This window comes from Vulpes vulpes, chromosome 4 (genome assembly GCF_048418805.1).
Source record: "Vulpes vulpes isolate BD-2025 chromosome 4, VulVul3, whole genome shotgun sequence".
Taxonomy (NCBI): domain Eukaryota; kingdom Metazoa; phylum Chordata; class Mammalia; order Carnivora; family Canidae; genus Vulpes; species Vulpes vulpes.
The window spans coordinates 460465-478662 of NC_132783.1; the positions used below are offsets into that span (position 1 = coordinate 460465).

General features: G+C 41.7%; 1 protein-coding gene across 4 annotated transcripts in view; it reads left to right on the top strand.

The window, feature by feature from the left end:
* The window catches only part of LOC140598490 (solute carrier family 13 member 1-like), a 106763-nt gene that overhangs the window by 82999 nt on the left and 5566 nt on the right, over positions 1 to 18198 (top strand). For 2 of the 4 annotated variants that reach the window (XM_072755165.1, XM_072755160.1), the window contains exon 16: positions 13671 to 14503. The exons of 1 other annotated variant lie outside the window; for it this stretch is intronic. The gene's annotated coding sequence lies outside the window, so the exon portion shown is untranslated. Of the gene's footprint in view, positions 1 to 13670; positions 14504 to 18198 lie in introns of those variants that run through there. One more of the 4 variants, XM_072755158.1, reaches the window with a different exon arrangement.

An 18198-nucleotide genomic window follows, 5' to 3' on the forward strand; every position in this document is an offset into this window, starting at 1 on the left:
GAGACTTGTTTGGACCGGCCTGTTCATCTACAGAGCTTTAAGATAGTAATGACTATTGTTTTAGGCCACTAAATTTATGGTAATTTTTTTCATGACAACAGTAGAAATCAAATATAATAAAGAATGAGAGACTGTGAAAAGTGACCATATCTGAAAAAGTATTGAATAGGAATTTTAGATATGAAAAGCATGATAATTTAAATTAAAAATGTAATGAAATGATTAAATAGCACATTACACCAACTAGGAAAAAAATGTGTGTGAACTTGAGGACACATTCCAAAAAAATTAATTAGAACGCAACACAGAGATAGACAAAAGGAACTCTGAAAGGGACATTAAGGAAAATACAAGCCAGGATGATAAATATAACATATGTTTAATTGAAATTCCAAGACTAGATTAAAAAACAAGGGAGACGACAATCATTGAACACAATGAGTAATAATTTTCCAATACTAATAAGTGAAACAGGATTTTTCAGGAAGCATAAAGAATCCAAAGCGGGATTTAAAAAGAAAAAAAAAAAAAGTAAATGTACACTCACCTCCATGATTGTGGAATAGTGGAACCCCCAAAGGAAGGACAAGATCTTAACAGAGAAATTAAGGCTTAGCCTAAGGCTACCTTCTCCAGAGCAACTGGAAACAAGTATCGCAAGTGCGAAAACAAGGAACTGTCAACCTAGAATCATACATCTAGAAAATCTACATTTTAAGAATAAAAGGAAACTCAAGAATTTTCAAACTCGCAGAAACTAAGGGAGTTTACCACCAACCAAAGCTCCAAAGTTACTTCCAACGTCTATAACAAAGGAAAAGATAATCCAACAAAGAAGATAATGTGACACATTATACGTGGGTTTAAAAAACCGACTAGAATTAAAATCCTGCAAAAGTGTAACATACAGTTCAAAGGAGGCAAAACATTCTAATTTTCTCTGAAGCCCCCATTTTTCTTGGCGGCAGAACACTTAATCTAGTTGAATCCAAGTCGAATTCACCATGTCTGTGTTTTAACGGATGTCAGAGTTTAATTTAGTCAACTCGGCCTTAGGTTTTTAGAGCCTCTCTCTTATTGATTTCGCTTAGGGGTTTTATCTAAACTGTGTAGTGGGTGCGTCCGCAGCCCCCTGGGAGGCTGGCTGGAGCTTCTGACCCCAGACTGTGCCTCCCGCGCCTCATCCGCGCCGTCGCTCCACCTCTGCAGAGCCAGCCTCGTGCTTTCTGCACCCCGGCCCCCGGTCTCCAGGATGGAGCCCCACCTGCACCCAGAAGCCCGGCCCCTCCCCGCCCCAGGAAGTACTCACTGCTTCTGCCCTGAGTCCTAGTAGCAAGGGGTTCACAGCAAAAATAAGGAGTGTGACCTTGTGCCCTGGAGGGGAGCCTCGCACCGCAGGAGGCCCCGCCCCCAGCCCTCACCTGCGCGGTCCTCACCTGGAGTGGCTGGGCACTGCCTCTAGGGCCGCAGGGATGAGACGAGGGGTCGCGGAGGCCCCTCCCTGGGCTCATGCAGGCGCAGTGGGGTCAGCCCCAGGTCCCCCCAGGAGTCGCACCCACCACCTGGGTCAAAGCCCTGCTTTGGAAGACGCTAGCCGGGTCTCCCCGGAGCCTGGGATTTACGGTAGAAGGGCGACTCCTGTTTATAACGCCTAAGTGCAGATTTCCAGAAAATCTCATTTTTACAAAATCAGTCCTCGGTTGAGAGAGAGCCCTGGAGGTCAAAGGGTGAACGAAGCATGTATCTTTTTAGACGGGCCCCCACTTACAGAGCCCGGCTCAGGGAGAGAGTCTAGGAGGGTTTCCACCCCACATGCGATGCTGCAACCCAAGTTCAATAACTTAGTGAAATAATAATAGTGGCATGTTGGTGTCGAATGAGCCTCTCCCTCCATGAAATGATTCTCATCACTGTTCTCACTTCAGGGATGTTCAGATAGTTCACCCCCCCCCCCCGCGCCCTGCTGCTGGTACCCCCAGAGCTTGCCCGCGGGGTGTTGATGGATCCTGACACCTGTAGCCCACCTGTAGCGCACCTGCTGGGGCCCGCGTGCCCTCTGACCCCCGGTGGCCGTGGAGTCCACACCTGCCTTTGTGGCTACAGTTCTGTAAAAAGTATGACCGGAAGATGGACCAAGCATCGGAAATGTCACGCAGCCTCCTCCTTCGTTCCCAGAAAATGTATGTGCTCTTGCCTCCATTTGCAACAGCCAGCATTTCCATTATTTTTCCTTATTTATTCTAATTGCTTCATTCTATCCTTTTTTTATCAGCACAGCTGTCTTTCTCAACATATTGTCTTTTATTTTTATTTAAGCAAATGCGATTGGACTTCTCGGAAAGTCGGATGCTACGTTTGTTAGAATCTCTAAGAATACTGGTCTCTGACGGCATTTCCACACAAAAAAATTACAAATAGATCACTTCATCCATGTATTCCAACCTCTGTTGTGGCCTATGGATAAATTTTCAAATAAAGCTTGAAAATTACCTACCTTATATTCTGTGCAATGGCTTTCAAACTCCAAATCATCTTGATAGAGAGTGAGGGAAATGTTTGCTGGAAAAGCTAGGAAAGAAGAGACGAGATGTTTTGAATAAAGCAAGTTTGATTTATCCTCACACGACTGCCATGAAATTGGCTTCCAGTTTGACAAAAGACGTTGATTCTTCAAACACTCTTGTATCTGTTAGACGTCAGCCCTCCAGACTAGCTTCCAGGGTCCTTCCTTAACACTCTTGATGATGTTTAGGGATTTTACCACCTTAGACAATGAAAATAAGCAGGTACCAGTCGCAAAAAAAATTTGAGACTAGCACAGGAGCCCAATGAACTCTAGTCGTAACAGATAAATCAACTCAGGAAGAATTGACATCACAAAATTTCTGAGCCTCCTGACCCAGGAGCACACTGTATCTCTCTATTTAGGTATTCAACTTCTCTGGGCAATGCCATAGAGCTTTCAATGCAGTCTTGTTCATCTTTAAACACATTTATCCCTAAGTGCTTCATGTTTTTGATATCACTGTATTTCATTTTTTGACGTTATTGTAAGTGGTCTGTTTTTTGGCACCAATTTCTGATTGACAGTTACCAGGATTTAGAAATGCCGCACATTTTAATAAACTGATTTTGTATCTGCACCTGCACTAAGTTAACTTATTATTTCTACTTGGGTTTTTTTTTTAATAGATTTCATAACACTTTGTACCTAATAATATCTTCTGTGAATAAACTCAGTGAAATTTATCCATTCCAATCTAGATATTTTTATTTCACATTTTATCTTAAGATATCCTTGTCTTTTTTCTTCCCTTAGTAGCAAAGCATTTTTTTTAACCGTTAATCATGAATGTTGGCTGTAGAATTTTCAGAGCCTCTTTATCAGATTGAGGAAACTTCTATTGCTAGTTTGCTGAGAGGTTTTGTTTGTTTTTTAACCAAGAATGGATGTTGGAATTTGTCAAATGCTTTTTCTATATCTTTGGAGCTGATCTTATGATTTTCTTTATAAGTCTGTTAGTATGCTAAATTACATTGAATTAAACAAACTTTGAACATGATATTTTGTATTTTTATATATATTGTTATATTTTATTTACTAAAATGTCATTAAGAATTTTTGCACCAATGTTCAGGAGGGACATTGGTCTGAAGCTTTCAGACCTTGTTGTTGTATTAAGGTAATGCTTGCCTTGGAGAATGAGCTAGAAAGCATTTCTTCTCTTCAGTTGTCTACAAGAGTTGTAGAATTTAAATCCTTTTGAACTTACTGAGATTTGTTTATGAAATTTACATTCTGATATTCTGCCTTGAAAAAGATATGTATTCTGCTATTATTGGGCAGAGTCTTCTAAAGTGTTAATTGGGTCCACTTGGTTGCTACTTTTTTTCATATTCTATATTCTGACTGATTTTTTCCCCTACTTGTTCTATCAGTGATATATTGAGAGAGGAATGTTAAAATCCTTGCCTATAATTGTGGATTCACCAATTCTTGCATTTTTATCAGGTTTTGCTTTATGTTTTTCAAAGCTGTATTTTTTGGTTAATGTGCCAATGTTTAAAGTTGCACATTATGCCTTTATCCCCATGTAATGCTCTTTTATCAATGTTGGTATTCTTCACTCTGAAATACATTGATATTAATATAGGTATTTCAACTTTTTAAATTAGTTTTAGCATGAGTTATCTTTCTCCAGCCTTTTATTTTTAACCTACTTGAGTCTTTAAAGTGAGTTTCTTGTAGGAAATATAATTGAATCTTGCTTTCTTATGTTTTAATAAAAAGTGACAGATTCTGTCTTTTAATTTGGGTGTTTAGGTCATTTATATTTAATGTGATTACTGGTATAATTGCACTTAAGTCTACCATTTTGCTATTTTTTTCTAATTCTATTTCTTCTGATTTATATCCTTTTTGATGGGAAATGTACTTTAATTCCTAACTCCATTCTTTTTAGTGTAATGTGTATTTTTTTTCTTCTGGTTGCCTTTAAGATATTTTTCTTTATTACTGATTTTGTGTAAACTAATTGTGAGGTACCTTGATGTCATTTTCTTTGTTTCTAGTGTTCAGGGTTCATTAGGCTTTGAAGTATTTATAGGTTTGTTTGTTTTTTAATCAAATCTAGAAAATCTTCATCTACTATCCCTTAAAATATTCTCTCTACACCTTTTATTTCAGAGACTACAATTACAAACATATTTGGTCACTTGAAATTATCCCAAAGTACACTTGCTGGAATGGTTCTGTTTTTGTTCTTTGTTTTTTCCACCATTTTCTCTGTATTATTTTGAATAGTTTCTATTGCTACATCTTTCAGTTCACCAATTCTTTCTTTTGCACTGCTGAATCGTCTATTAAATCCATCAAGTGTATTTTCCATTTAATGGAAATGTAATTTTCAACTCTAGAAATTTGACTTAGGTCTTTTATATTTTTCCTGTCATTACTGAGCATATGTATATTTTTCTCTACCTTCCTGAACATACATAGTATAGTTTTAATAACTTTTAATATTCTTGTCTACTAATTCTATCACATATTCATTCCTGCCTTTCTGTCTATTGCTTGATTTTTCTCTCTTTCAAGAATCAGATTTTCCTGCTTTTTCTGCCTGATATGTTTTTTCAATTGAAAGAAAGACATTGCTTATTTTGCTTTGTTTAATACCAGATATATTTTTATTCCTATATACTTGAATGTTATTCTGGGACACAGTTGCATTATTTGGAAACAATTTGATCCTTTTGAGGTTTGTTCTTCAGATTTTTTTTAAAGATTTTATTTATTTTTGACACACACATGCAGAGAGGGAGAGAGAGAGAGCGAGAGAAAGAGAGAGAGAGGCAGAGACACAGGCAGAGGGAGAAGCAGGCTCCATGCAGGGACCCCAACGTGGGACTCGATCCCGGGTCTCCAGGATCACGCCCTGGGCTGAAGGTGGTGCTAAACTGCTGAGCCACCCGGGCTGTCCTGCTCTTCAGATTTATCGAGTGAGACTAGAACACTCTTTAGTCTACAGCTACACTTGCCTCACTACTAAGACAATGCCCTTTTGAGCATTGTACTTAATGCTCCATTAAATTTAAGGTTTTCCATTGTGGCTGGTGGGAACATGAATTATTCCCAGCCCTGTGTTAGCTTTTGGACTTTGTTCCATTTAATAATTTTGATTAGTTCTTTCTTCACCCTCAGGTAGTTTCCTCTGGGACTTGTGTTGATCAGTAGTCTGCAGAATAGTGGACAGGATGCCCACAGATCTTTATGCACATGTCCCATGTCCGTGCCTGTTTTTCCTTTCTGATTCTCTGCCTGAAAACTGTAGCCACCACCTCTCCTCAGACTCCCAGCTCCAACTATTCAACACATGATCATCAGCATCTGCCTGGATTCCTCCTTTTTTGAACTGCTGCCTGGAAACTCTTCCTTGTTGTAAGTTGGAATAATCAGAGGACTCAACTATTTTTTCTCTTTCAGCGATCACTGCCTATGTTGCCTGATGTCCAATGTCTGAAAACTGCCATTTCAAATAATTTCTCCTATTGTAGTTGTTTCAGGCAGAGGGTATTCCTGTTCCTCATGCTGCATTTTGCTGAAAGTAGAAGTATCTAGAAGAGTCAGATTTCATTACAGTCTTTTTTTATTTTTATTTTTCCTAGTAAGGTTGGAATCAGAACAAGTTGAGTTAATTGGATGGTTATGAAGTCTCCAATTTTAATCACTGGTGTATAATGCAGCTCTTAAGTAAGAGCAAACCCTGGATGAGGAGCCTACTCCTCCTATTACCTCAGGAATGCAATTCTGAATTTGTTGAGTTTGAGATTTATTCACCACTCATGAGAGACTCAAGAAGAGATAACTAATGGGCACTTAAATAATCCAAATGTGAAATGCAGAATAATGGTCGGACCTGCATTCTAGTTTAAAATATAAGATGGAGTCTAGAAAATAGAAAAAATGTGTAGGAACAACCTTTCTGTTTTTTCATCAACTTCAATACTATGACAGCTACTTAATACTAATGTCCTAAGTTGTTTGATATATTTTTAATTATTATCTTAATACAAAACTGAAGATTTTATGGCCATACTTGAAATATAATTGTACAATATTACTTAAATGTAACTCGTGTTTGTTGTTGTTGTTATTTTTATGTAAAAATAATTAAGGAATAAGCAAGTTTAAAATCCTGGGGAAATTGTTCAGAGAACAATTCAGCCCCAAAGTAAGTTCAACCTGAGAAGATTAGGTCTCTGACAGAGATTGTGGTCTGGCAAGAAAATTGTATCTTCACAGCCATGGGGCTTTCTGGGTAGATCATCTAACAAATGTTAAATGAATAATAAATAATGGCAGGTTATTCCTCAGGGTCTGGGAAGGCATTTTTGACTGCAGTCCTTGATATTGCTCTCCATAAACTTTTCATCTCCATCTCAGCTGGGAAAGTAATTGCTTCTGGCCAGAGCTGGGGGTTCACAGGAGCAAGCAGTCCTTTCCTCACAGAATCTAGTAGGGTCCTCATCCTCCCCCATACAGAACCTACTCATGGGCCCTCCCTAGAATTTGAACAAGGCCAGAATCCATCATCAGAACTGGAATTCGAATTCTTTTATTGCATCTGTAGTCAGGACTGTATGCATGATTTAATGTGCTAGATATTTTGTACTTTGAGTTAAAAACAGCTTCATTATTTTTTTGAAGATTTTTATTTATTGATTCTTGAGAGACACAGAGAGAGAGAGAGGCAAAGACACAGGCTGAGGGAGAAGCAAGCTCCCTGCGGGGGACCCTGATGTGGGATTCTGATCCCAGGACCCCAGGATCATGACCTGAACCAGAGGCAGATGCTCAACCACTGAGCCACCCAGGTGTCCCTTAAAGCAGCTTTGTAGTTAATATATTACTGAGGGCTATTGTTCCTTGTGCTTGCTTCCCTCCCCCCTCTTTTTCTTTTGTAAAACCAGAACTCTGAAGGTTATAAAGAACCTCAGTCTTCTCATGGAGACAGAAGTCCCACTGGCCTCTGTGTACATACCATCCCCTATATCTATCTCCTTTATCTTCACATATTCATTTGACTAAAGAATATAAACAAAAAAAAAAACGCAATTGTATGCAATTCCCTAAAGCACTTTTGAGCATTTCTTGCTTTTTAAAAATCTGTCATTAGCCAAGTACTTTGCAAAATATAAAGCAAGTTTCCAAGAAAGAGCCGTTCTAACTAGTAATCCTTGATGAGTTTTCCTGGGAAAACCTATATGGAAAGCAGAGATGATAACTAAACACACAAGTACCGGTGATTCTAGTATTACTATTGCATCTCATGCAATCTCCTCTGAATCTATTCTCTAAAGATTATGGATATTGAATCAGTAGTAAAGTGGCTCAGTATATCCAACAAAAAACATTCAAAGAAATTCAAAATAGACTTTAAATTTAGATTTTTGAATGTCATGACAGAGGACAAAACCAGACTAGATAGTTTACCCAAGTTCAAGACTTATTAAATAGATATAGTAATCAAGACTATGTGCTCTTGAGAAAGAGATGGACAAGTAGGGTTGACACGAAATGAAAACCCATAAGTAGTCTCACATAACTATGCTTATTTTTGACAAAGCTACAAAAGTAATCTAATGAAGGAAAAATAGCCGTTCCAGCAAATGGTGTTAGAGAAGTGAACATCCATGGACAAAAACAGAAAACAAAACAAACAAAACTTTGACCTAAGCTTCATACTTTGTATGAAATTTAGCTCAAGATTGATCGTGAACTTAAATGCATAAACTGGAAAAACATAAAATTCTAAAACATCTAGAGAAAAATATGGAAGATAATCTTTATGGATCTAGGGCTTAGCAAAGAGTTCTTAGACTTAACACCAAAAGTATAGTCCGCAAAAGCAAAACTTAATAATTTAAAATTTGAATTTGCTCAACAAATATCCCATTAAGAGAACAAAAAAACAAGCCACGAAATGAGAAAATATTTGCAAACCACAGGGAATAATACTGATAATGGATGAAGGACGCCTAAACAGTAACAGACAATCCAATGAGAAAGTGGGCAAAACATAGGAAGATACTCTTCCCAGAGGCGCGCCTGCGGATGTTAAATAAGCACAGGAAAAAACTTCAACATCATGATCCGTTAGATAAATGCAAATTAAAACCACAGTGAGATATTACCAGCCCTGCAACAGAATGGCTAAAATAAAGAATAATGACGGCACAAAATGCTGGCGAGGAGCGGAGGAAGGCGGCCACGCGTACAGGTGCTGCCCTGGAAAACTAAGCGGCAGCTTCTCAACAAAAAATTGGACACAATACTGCCATATGACCCAAAAATTGCAATTGTGGACATTTATTCTGGGGGAAATGAGAATGTATGTTCTTACAAAAACCTATATAGGAGCGAAGGTCAGACCTTGGAAACAGCCTTGCTGACCCTCAGACACGTCTGGTGGAGCAGAGCCACACACTCGTGCCAGGGAACATCACTCAGCACTGAAAAAGAACAACTGCTTTGCACCGAGCTGGGGCCTTGTAGGGCCTAAGCCCCTGAGTGTCCGTGGCCGCCCAGTGGAAAGGCCCAGGCGCCTCTCAGGGTCGTGGGGTCGCACTTCCCGAGGTGCTAGGAGATTAGCGGGAGTCCCTGTAAACACCTGCTGCTGACGTGGCTCTGAGTCCCCCCACCGCCAACGGGAGATCGCGGTGAGCAGGGGTGTGGGGCCCGAGGCTGCGCTGCAAGGTGCCGGGGCAGTGGGGCACCCAGAGGTGCAGACGCCTGGGCTGCGCAGGCACCGCAGTGACCCAGTGACCCTGGAGGGAGCAGCTCTGGGCCTCCTCTTCCCTTCCCAGTGTCATCCTTCACGACCCGTCTGTTCTCATTCTTCCTATCTGGGGGCTGACACCTTTCCTTCAAGCCCGCAGAATGTCTGTGTGAGTTGGAAGACGCATCCCCCCGTGACCTCTTGTTTTCCACGAACCTTCGCATTGTTCGTTCTCAGCGGAGTCCAGGGACGTGCCACGTGCGAGGCGAAGCAGCAGGAGCTGAACCATCAACGCAACCATCGGCTCATCCTCTGACTCCGGCTTGTGGGAAAATGTCAGCTTGTGAATTAGACTTTCCAAAATTTTCTTGTTGACATTTTCTATCCCCTTTTTTAATTCCCTCAGAAAAAAAATATAACAAGAGCTGCTCTCTGTTTCCCCAGTGTTGTTCTTAATTCCTATCAGCTTTACGTGCGAACATTCCAGGAAGAGTTGGGAAATCAGCCACGTCCCCTACACACACACTCACACACACGCACGCACACACACGCACAGCCACTCCCGTTCAGAGGCTAGAATTAGTTGGGGGCTGATTCAGCCTGTTGTGCAAAGCGTTATTTTCAAGCAAGACCTTGCAATCGGTTCTAGGAATTCTTTGTGAGAACATATCATTGTAATAAATATTTCTGTCACTCTTAGGGGAAAAAAAATCAGAATAAACAATGATCATCCGGAAAAGATCACTTAGTCCACATTCTCATTTTTTGTGTAAATGTGGGTGCTCAAAGATCTTTGATATGAAGAGCTCGTTGACCAGCTGATTTTAAGGAAGGTGTGACCAAGTTGTTTTGAACGAGTGAGTGGAATATGAAAGCCTGAGGTGGGGAAGTACAAGATAAGGTAGGACCATGTTTGTATAATATTTAAGTATCATCCAGGGCACCTGGGCTCAATTGGTTCCGTCACCGACTTGGTTTCTGCTCAGGCCGTGACCTCAGGGTCATGAGAAGGGCTCTGCGCTCAGTGAGGAGCCTGCTGGAAGATTCCCTCCGCCCCACTCTTGCCCACGTGCAAGCCCTCATGCGCCCCCTCTCTCTCTAAAATAAATAAATAAATCCTTAAAATAAACAAACACTATCGAGATGCCTTGGATTTAGATTATTTGCCAGAGTACCGTTGTCTAATTTAAGATTAGGAAAGTAAAAAAAAAAAAAAAAAATATATATATATATATATATATATATATATATATATATATATATAACTGTATTAATACACCTAGTTTATTCATATATATATATATATATATATATATATATGAGTTAAGAACCTGGTTTGAGAGTAGGAAATCCCAAGGCCTGGGGCGCCTGGGTGGCTCAGTCGTAAAGTGTCTGCCTTCCGCTCAGATCGTGATCTCAGGGTCCTGGGATCAAGCCCTGAGTTAGGCTCCCTGCTCAGGGGGAGTCTGCTTCTCCCTTTGTCTCTGCCACTCGCCCCTGTAAAATGTCATACTATTCAGAGTACAAGATATAGTGCTTGTATTTAGTTTTTAGGAAGCACTTTAAAATCGTCCTCACTATTTTATTATTCCTTAAAAAATACGTTTTTGCCTATATGGATCGCAGCTCTTATACAAGAGTAGGGTCAGAAAATCAACTCCTGTTGAATCCTCTTGATAATTTCTTTTACTCTGTTTATTTTTAAACTTTTACCCTGGACTTCCTTCCAAAAAGGACTGTGATTGGATTATAGATATTGCAATCTAAGATAATTTTTTTAAAAATAGAGGAAGAAAGAGTATAGGGAAAATAAATACAGGAATATCAGTTGAAGCTAAATGCATTACAGTGCATTTAAGATAATGTCGCACAGAGTCAGGTGTCTTTTTACCTTGGTGCTAAAGAGGATCCCAGCCTTCATGACATTAATATAATAGTGAAGCTCCTGAGCTGTTTCTTAGAATGCTCTGTAATAAAATCCTATAAAATAATCACAAGATATCACTCAGGAAAAGCAAGTCTTGTTACAACCGGGTGGGCAGTGGGGGTGAGTTGAGGTGGGGAGGACAGATGGAGGGGGAATGACACACTTTCATTTAGTTCAGGTGTTTGGTATCCTACTGGCTTGACTCAATATTTTATCTAAAGAATGACTATCATTGTCTTTTTTTTTAATTGCAGTTCAATTTGCCAACATATAGCATAACACCCAATGCTCATCTCATCATTGTCTTTGAAACATATTCCATGTTAATCAATTGTTTTTATCTATTTTTTTATTTTTACTATGAAAGACTTCAAATATATAGAAAAGCACAGAAAATATTAGTAACAATACCAGTACACCCACTATCCCATGAATCCATGATGCAGATCTTTAAAATTAATAACAATGTATGATGCTCATTCCATGTATATTTTCCAAAAAGAAATAAATATTCCAAATAAAATCTAAAGCCCCCCAAAACTCATTATTTCCACTAGAGGTAATCACTGGCTTCACTGCCATCCATCCACGATGCCATACGTCCTCAACATCTGTGTGTATCCATAAGCAATTTATAGTGCTATGTTGAGAGTGGGTTTTTTTAAGTTTTATATAACTTTTCTCATTCTATCAGTGTATTTTTACAATATATTTTTCTTAGGAACTGTATCAATGTGTATTATTAGATATTAACAGATAACTATTATAATAACTGTATTGATAGACCTAGTTTATTCATTTTAATTTCTGTATAGCATTAGATCTTATGTTAAAAGACAATCTTATCAACTCCTCTAGTTGTGGACAATATTTTTTTCCCTTGTAATATTCTTGCCCATGGCTCATTGTGCGCACGTATGAATTTCTCCAGAGAAGATCGGTACCATTGAAATTGCTCAGTTCCAGAGTACGGACACCTCCGGTTTTACTAGGCATCACCGAGCCGGCTTTCGGGAGTGACCGTGCGCATCTATCCTCCCGGCAGCGACGTACAGGAGTTCTCACTTGCCCACAACGTACAGGAGTTCTCACTTGCCCACATCCTTTTCAACGTTTGTTGTTAGATATTTCAATTCTCGCCATTCTCATAGGAATTCTGTCTTGATATTGCTTTAACATTTTTCTAATATGTTCTGAGGTTGACCATTTTTCCATATATTTATTAGCCAGCCCTCAGAATTTCATGTTCTTTGACGTGTCTATAAATTGGGTTTCCTTAATGTTTTGCTATTTCTTTTTATTAATTCATAGTAATTCTTTTTTTTAATTTATATTTTAAATAACAGTCTTCATGCTGGTTGGCAGGTTGTTGTTGTTGTTTTTCATGACGGATTATCTTTGAACCAATTTGTTAATTTTAATGTAGTAAAACTTATGAGTTGTTTTCTTTAGCATTTTGTGGTTTCTGTCCTTTTTGCCCTTATGGATATACTCTATGCATTTAGGAAACCCATCCTTGTGCCCCAATGGCATAAAGCTATTTTCTTATGTTTTGCAGCAATCTCATCTATCATATTAGTTTATAATTTTTCTTTCTTTGTCTTTGTCCAATTTCCTTATCAAAGTTATGATACTCATCATGTGAGTTAAATATCTTTCCCACTTTTTCTACTCCCTGAAGTCATTTCTGTTTGCTATAGACTATCTTTCTTCCAAGAGTCGAGAGAAATTGACTACATAAGTATCTAGAATTTTCCCACAAAATTTTACTGTGAAAGTTCTCATATAGCAAAGTCAAATGAGTTTAAGTGAAGGTCCCCGTACCTACTACCTAGATTGTACCACTAACATTTTACTGTACTTGCTTTATCACGGATCTGTCCATCTCTCCAACTCTCTGCCCAACTAGACTCTTGGGGGTAAATAGATTTGATTCTGCCTTGATATAATAAACCAATTCGGAATTTAAAAAACTTTATTATGAATGACTTTCACCTCAGTTTTCAGTATTATCAGAATAAAGTTTTTGTTATGATCCTATTATTTTGTCTATTATATCTGTAACTGTGCCCATCTCTCCATTATATTTTTTTTTACAAATTGGCTGATCATGAACTATTTCACAAAACCTCTCAATACATCACAACAAATCAACTTGAGACAATGTTCTGTGACCACAATGTAATAAAATTAGTAGCTAATAATATAAAGATAGTTCAAAATAACCTCAAGCGTTACACGTTTTAAAAACATCTCTAATAAATGATCATACGGCGTGAATTGTAAGTCATGCTGGTGTGTTTGTTACGTATGTTCCATAAGTTGCTTCCAGTAGCATCTCGGTGCTGTCAGCGTGTCGCTACCGAGTGATTTGTGCTCGTATGCCCTGTGCACTTTCCCCTGTGCTACGGCTGTTGAGATCCTGCTGTGTGTGCTTTCATAAGATTCCAGTCTTCTCCTCATAGGTCCCCGCGGATTTTATGTTGTCGACGTCGTGGTCAGAACAAGCACCTGTTCCGCGAGCTGCCGCGCCCATGGATTCCACACGATGCCCAGCGATTCACTGTAATCCGTCCTGCTCCTGTCACTTGTGCACTGTGGGAGAAGCTGCTGTCTCCCCCGTTCCTGTCGGATGCAGCCTGTGTCACCGCTTTCCTGACTTGGATCTCTGCTCCTAGTCAGGTTAGGCCGTCACCCTTTGGCGACCGGGCCCAGGCGCTGCCCGAAGAACACTGGCTGCACACAGAGAAGAGCAGTGGAGCCCCGGCTGCTCCTGGTGTGTGTCCCAGGCCCCAGACACCCCGGTGTCGGGCACCGGCCCTGAGGACTTGGGGGCCAGGGCCGCTCCCCACCCCTTCTCCAGTAGCGGGGGACAGCGGGCACTCGGGGCTGGCCTGGGCCCGGCTCCCATGACAGGGCCAGCATCCTCCTGGGCGCAGGCCTGGCCCCACGGCTCTCGGGCTCCCACTCGCCACTCGGGGTGGCAGCCCTAAGGGCACTTTGGGCTTCCTACACTGGGCCCATTCCCTGTCACCTCACCGCTTTGTTAAAGGTGGAAAATTAGTTTAACTCCGATTCAGCGGCAGCAGGATCAGTGGGGGACGCATCCTCAGCATTTCCCTCCTGCCCTTCCCGGTAGGGTGCAGCCGGCGCCACCAGGCAGGGTGGGTCAGCAGGGCGCCAGCCAGCACCGCCTGCCTGTGCAAAAACACGCAAAGGCAGCCGGACAGAATTCATTATTTGGAATTACACGCCTAAAATCACGCCGGTGACAATAGAAGATTCTAAATGATCCTCACAGGATTTTGTTGTTGCTATTTTTTCCCTTCTTCATTCGTTTGGTGCTATTTTCTAAAGCCTCGCTCACTGCCTTTGCACACTTATCCCGCGGTGTTCGGCGGGGTTCACATAGATGAGGGGCAGAACCTGCACGGCCCCCCAGCCGCCGCGGGGAGCACCTGACCTGTGTCTTCCTGGCACTGAGCCCCCCCTCCACGGCCATCTGCTGAGGCTGCGCCAGGCCTGCCCCATCTGCTGGCCACGGGTCTGGGTGCTGCAAAGCCAGGGGGGCCCAGGAGGGAGGCCCCCGGACTCAGGCGGGACAGACGCGCAGACAGTGGCCCTCCTTGGGCCTGGACGCCGCCCATCCCGGGGTGCTGCTCGCTGCCTGTGGTCGCCCCCCCCACCCGCCGACCTGGCAGCAGTGCCCCGAGCAGCCCTCCAGGAGCCCCAAGCGTGGCCTCCAGCCTCAGAGGCCCTGGGGGGCACTGGGCCAGAGCATCCCTGGGGAAGGAGCCTGGGGGTGCGGGGCCAGAGCATCCCTGGGGAGGGGCCCTGGGGTCATGGGGACCTGGGGCAGCCACCAGCACCTGTTGCCCGGACCCAGAGTGACACCTGTCTTGCTCCTAATCTGCAGGAGACGTGATGGCGGGGAGCAGGGAGGCTGTCCTAGCGACACGAGGTCTAAGATCCTATGTGGACAAAAGCAAATAGAATCCTTTTTTCTGGGGATCTCTGGGGGGCTCAGAAGTTTAGCATCACCTCCCTGGGGCCCAGGGCGTGACCCCAGGGTTCCGGGATCGAGTCCTGCGTTGGGCTCCCTGCATGGAGCCTGCTTCTCCCTCTGCCTGGGTCTCTGCCTCTCTCTCTCTCTCTCTCTCTGTGTCTCTATGAATAAATAAATAAATCTTAAAAAAAAGAAAAGAAAAGAAAAGAAAGAAAAGAAAAGAATCCGTTTTCCCTGAGCAGAAGAGACACGGATAGTGCAGGGTTCAGGAACGGGTGACGTGGCTGTGACCAAGTGGCCTGAGGCCTTCGGAGCCGTGGTGGCGACAGCACAGCCACCAGCCTTGTGCAGCGACACCGTCCCCGATACTGGGACCCCCGGGGGGCTGACGCCCAGCCCCAGGCCCTGTCTCCACCGCCCTCCGCCACACACCACTGGGGGGATATGATCCCAGCAGATTCAAGGATGTGATAGTGGGAGGTCGACCTGGAATGAGAGTCTCACTCTAAATTTTGTCTTGTTTATGTTCGTGCTTCGTCCGTATATGTGTTTCCCTTAATATATATTCATAATACGACACACCATGACATGCCTGTTCCCTGAGTTCCCAACCGCGGCAGAGAACGTCTGTGCACGACGAGCCCACGCGGCACTGCTGGGGGCACCTGCGCTGGGGCACCTGTGGACGCCGGCAGTGCCCGGGCCCACGGTGCTAGGGAGTGAGAGCCCCCGGCCAACGGGTGACCCCTGAAGTAGCCACACTCCGCTCCCACCGGGATGACCGACCATTTTCACTTACCCTCATTTTTCCCCCCAAAATTGATATTTGCAACTTTCCTATAATCTCGGCCCACTTGGTGAATGGATAATCAGTATTTGATGATTTGAGTCTGCATTTCCCTGATTGATAATGAGAATATTTTTAATTTCTTCTCTGAATTGCTTCTTCATGTTTTCCCATTTATGTTTCTGTTGAGCTGTTGGGCTTCTGTTCGTCAAACTACCATCTCCTTGTACCTTCTTGTTTGTAATCCTTTGACACTTGAAGCCGCGTCCAATTGTCCTGATAAACGACCGTCTTTGCCTTTGTTTATTTTGTTTTTTTTTTAAATAGAAGTTTTTAGGTTTAAACCCTCATCAAATTAGCTTTTAATCCTCATTAAGTTTTTATCAAACTAATGTCTCCTTTCTTTTTTATTCTATACATATCTTATTTAAGAAGAGCCTTCCCTTCTCCAGTTAGAAAGTTATTTTCTACAGTTTCTTTTAAAATATTTGTTTTGCTTTTCACATTTGTTTTTAATCCATTTAAAATGTATTTTGGTAAACACTGAGAATAAGCACCTATGTTTAAGCTTTCAGTATGAATAAACCTATTGCCCTGGTAATATAAGTTGAGAAGTCTAATATTTTCCCAGGCGATTGGCAAGACTGTCTTCTCCCGTGCCAAACTCCCTTAGGATAATCCCCATGCTAGCATTTTCATCTCTTTCGTTGACCTATTGGTTCTATTTTTTAAAAAATAAAGTTTTAATATAAATTTTAAATAAGATTTTTTTCAGATAATTTTAGATTTACAGAAAGTTGCAAAGACAGATAATATTTATGTCTTGCACCCAATTTCCCCTATTATTGATATCTTAATTGGTAAGATGCATTGCAATTAAGGAACCAATATTGGAATATTATTATTAAATAAAGTACTTTCTTTAATCCTGTTTTCTTACTTTTACCTAATGTCCTTTTTCTGCTCCAGGATAAGACCACCTTCAGGTGTCATATCTCCTTAGGCTCTCCCAACAGTTTCTCAGACACTCTTTGTTTTAACCATCTTGACGATGTTGAGAGGTCCTGGTCAGGTAGTTTGTAGAATGTCACTCTACTGGGGTTTTTCTTTTCTATTTTATTTATTTTATTTTATTTTTTAATATAAATTTATTTTTTATTGATGTTCAATTTGCCAACATACAGAATAACACCCAGTGCTCATCCCACCAGGTGCCCCCTTCAGTGTCCGTCACCCAGTCACCCCCACCCCCCTGTCCCCTCCCCTTCCACCCCCCCTAGTTCGTTTCCCAGAGTTAGGAGTCTCTCATGTTCGGTCTCCCTTTCTGATATTTCTATTGGGGTTTTTCTAATGTTTTTTTTTTCTCATGATTAGACTGGGCCTCTAGGTATTTTGATCTGCTTGGGTGCCTGCCCTGCTCTCCCCAGAAAGTTTCATTATGTGAGTAATACAACATTTCGTACCGTCTTGGTGCTTGTGTAGCTTATTAGCCTGACATAGGAACTAAGTCTGAGGGGGAGGGGAGACCAGCAATCCTGCCTCAGCAGGGTGCCCATCACGGTTACTGTTGTTCATTAAAACAAATTAAGATCTTTGAATTGAGGCCCTAAACTGTATTCTGGTGAATGTTTACAGAGCAACTAAATATTCTTTTAAACTTCTCACCAGGATATCAATTATGAACCTGTGGTGATAGATTTTATGTTGCGTCTGTCTGACTTTCCCCTGTGGCTCCACATGATACTCTCTCTGGGACTGTGGGCATTTTCTTATATTAAAAAGAAGGAGAAAAGAAAAAGCAAAAGCTTTAAAGCTTTCCTTCTAATATTTTGGTATTTGATACAGCTTTGAATTTATTTTGTGCTGCTATAAGGACAGGATACAACTTAATTTTTTCTATATAAATGACCAACTATTCTAAAACTGGTTGTTGAATGCCCCTATTTTACCCCACTAGTTTGAAAGACTCTGCCATATAAAATATTTCCATGTACGGTTGTGCGATGCCACCACAGACTTCTAGAAGGGGGAGCCTCCAGCTTAGGCCCTGTGCTTCAGGGGGTCTGCTGTTGTTCCCCTCCAGCCACACCCCTTCTCATGCAGAGAGGAGACAGCGACGCAAGAGACTTACCCACCTGGAGCCCGTGTCCCAGCTTTAGACCTAGCCAGCGATAGACACCCGGGATCCCAGAATCTTATG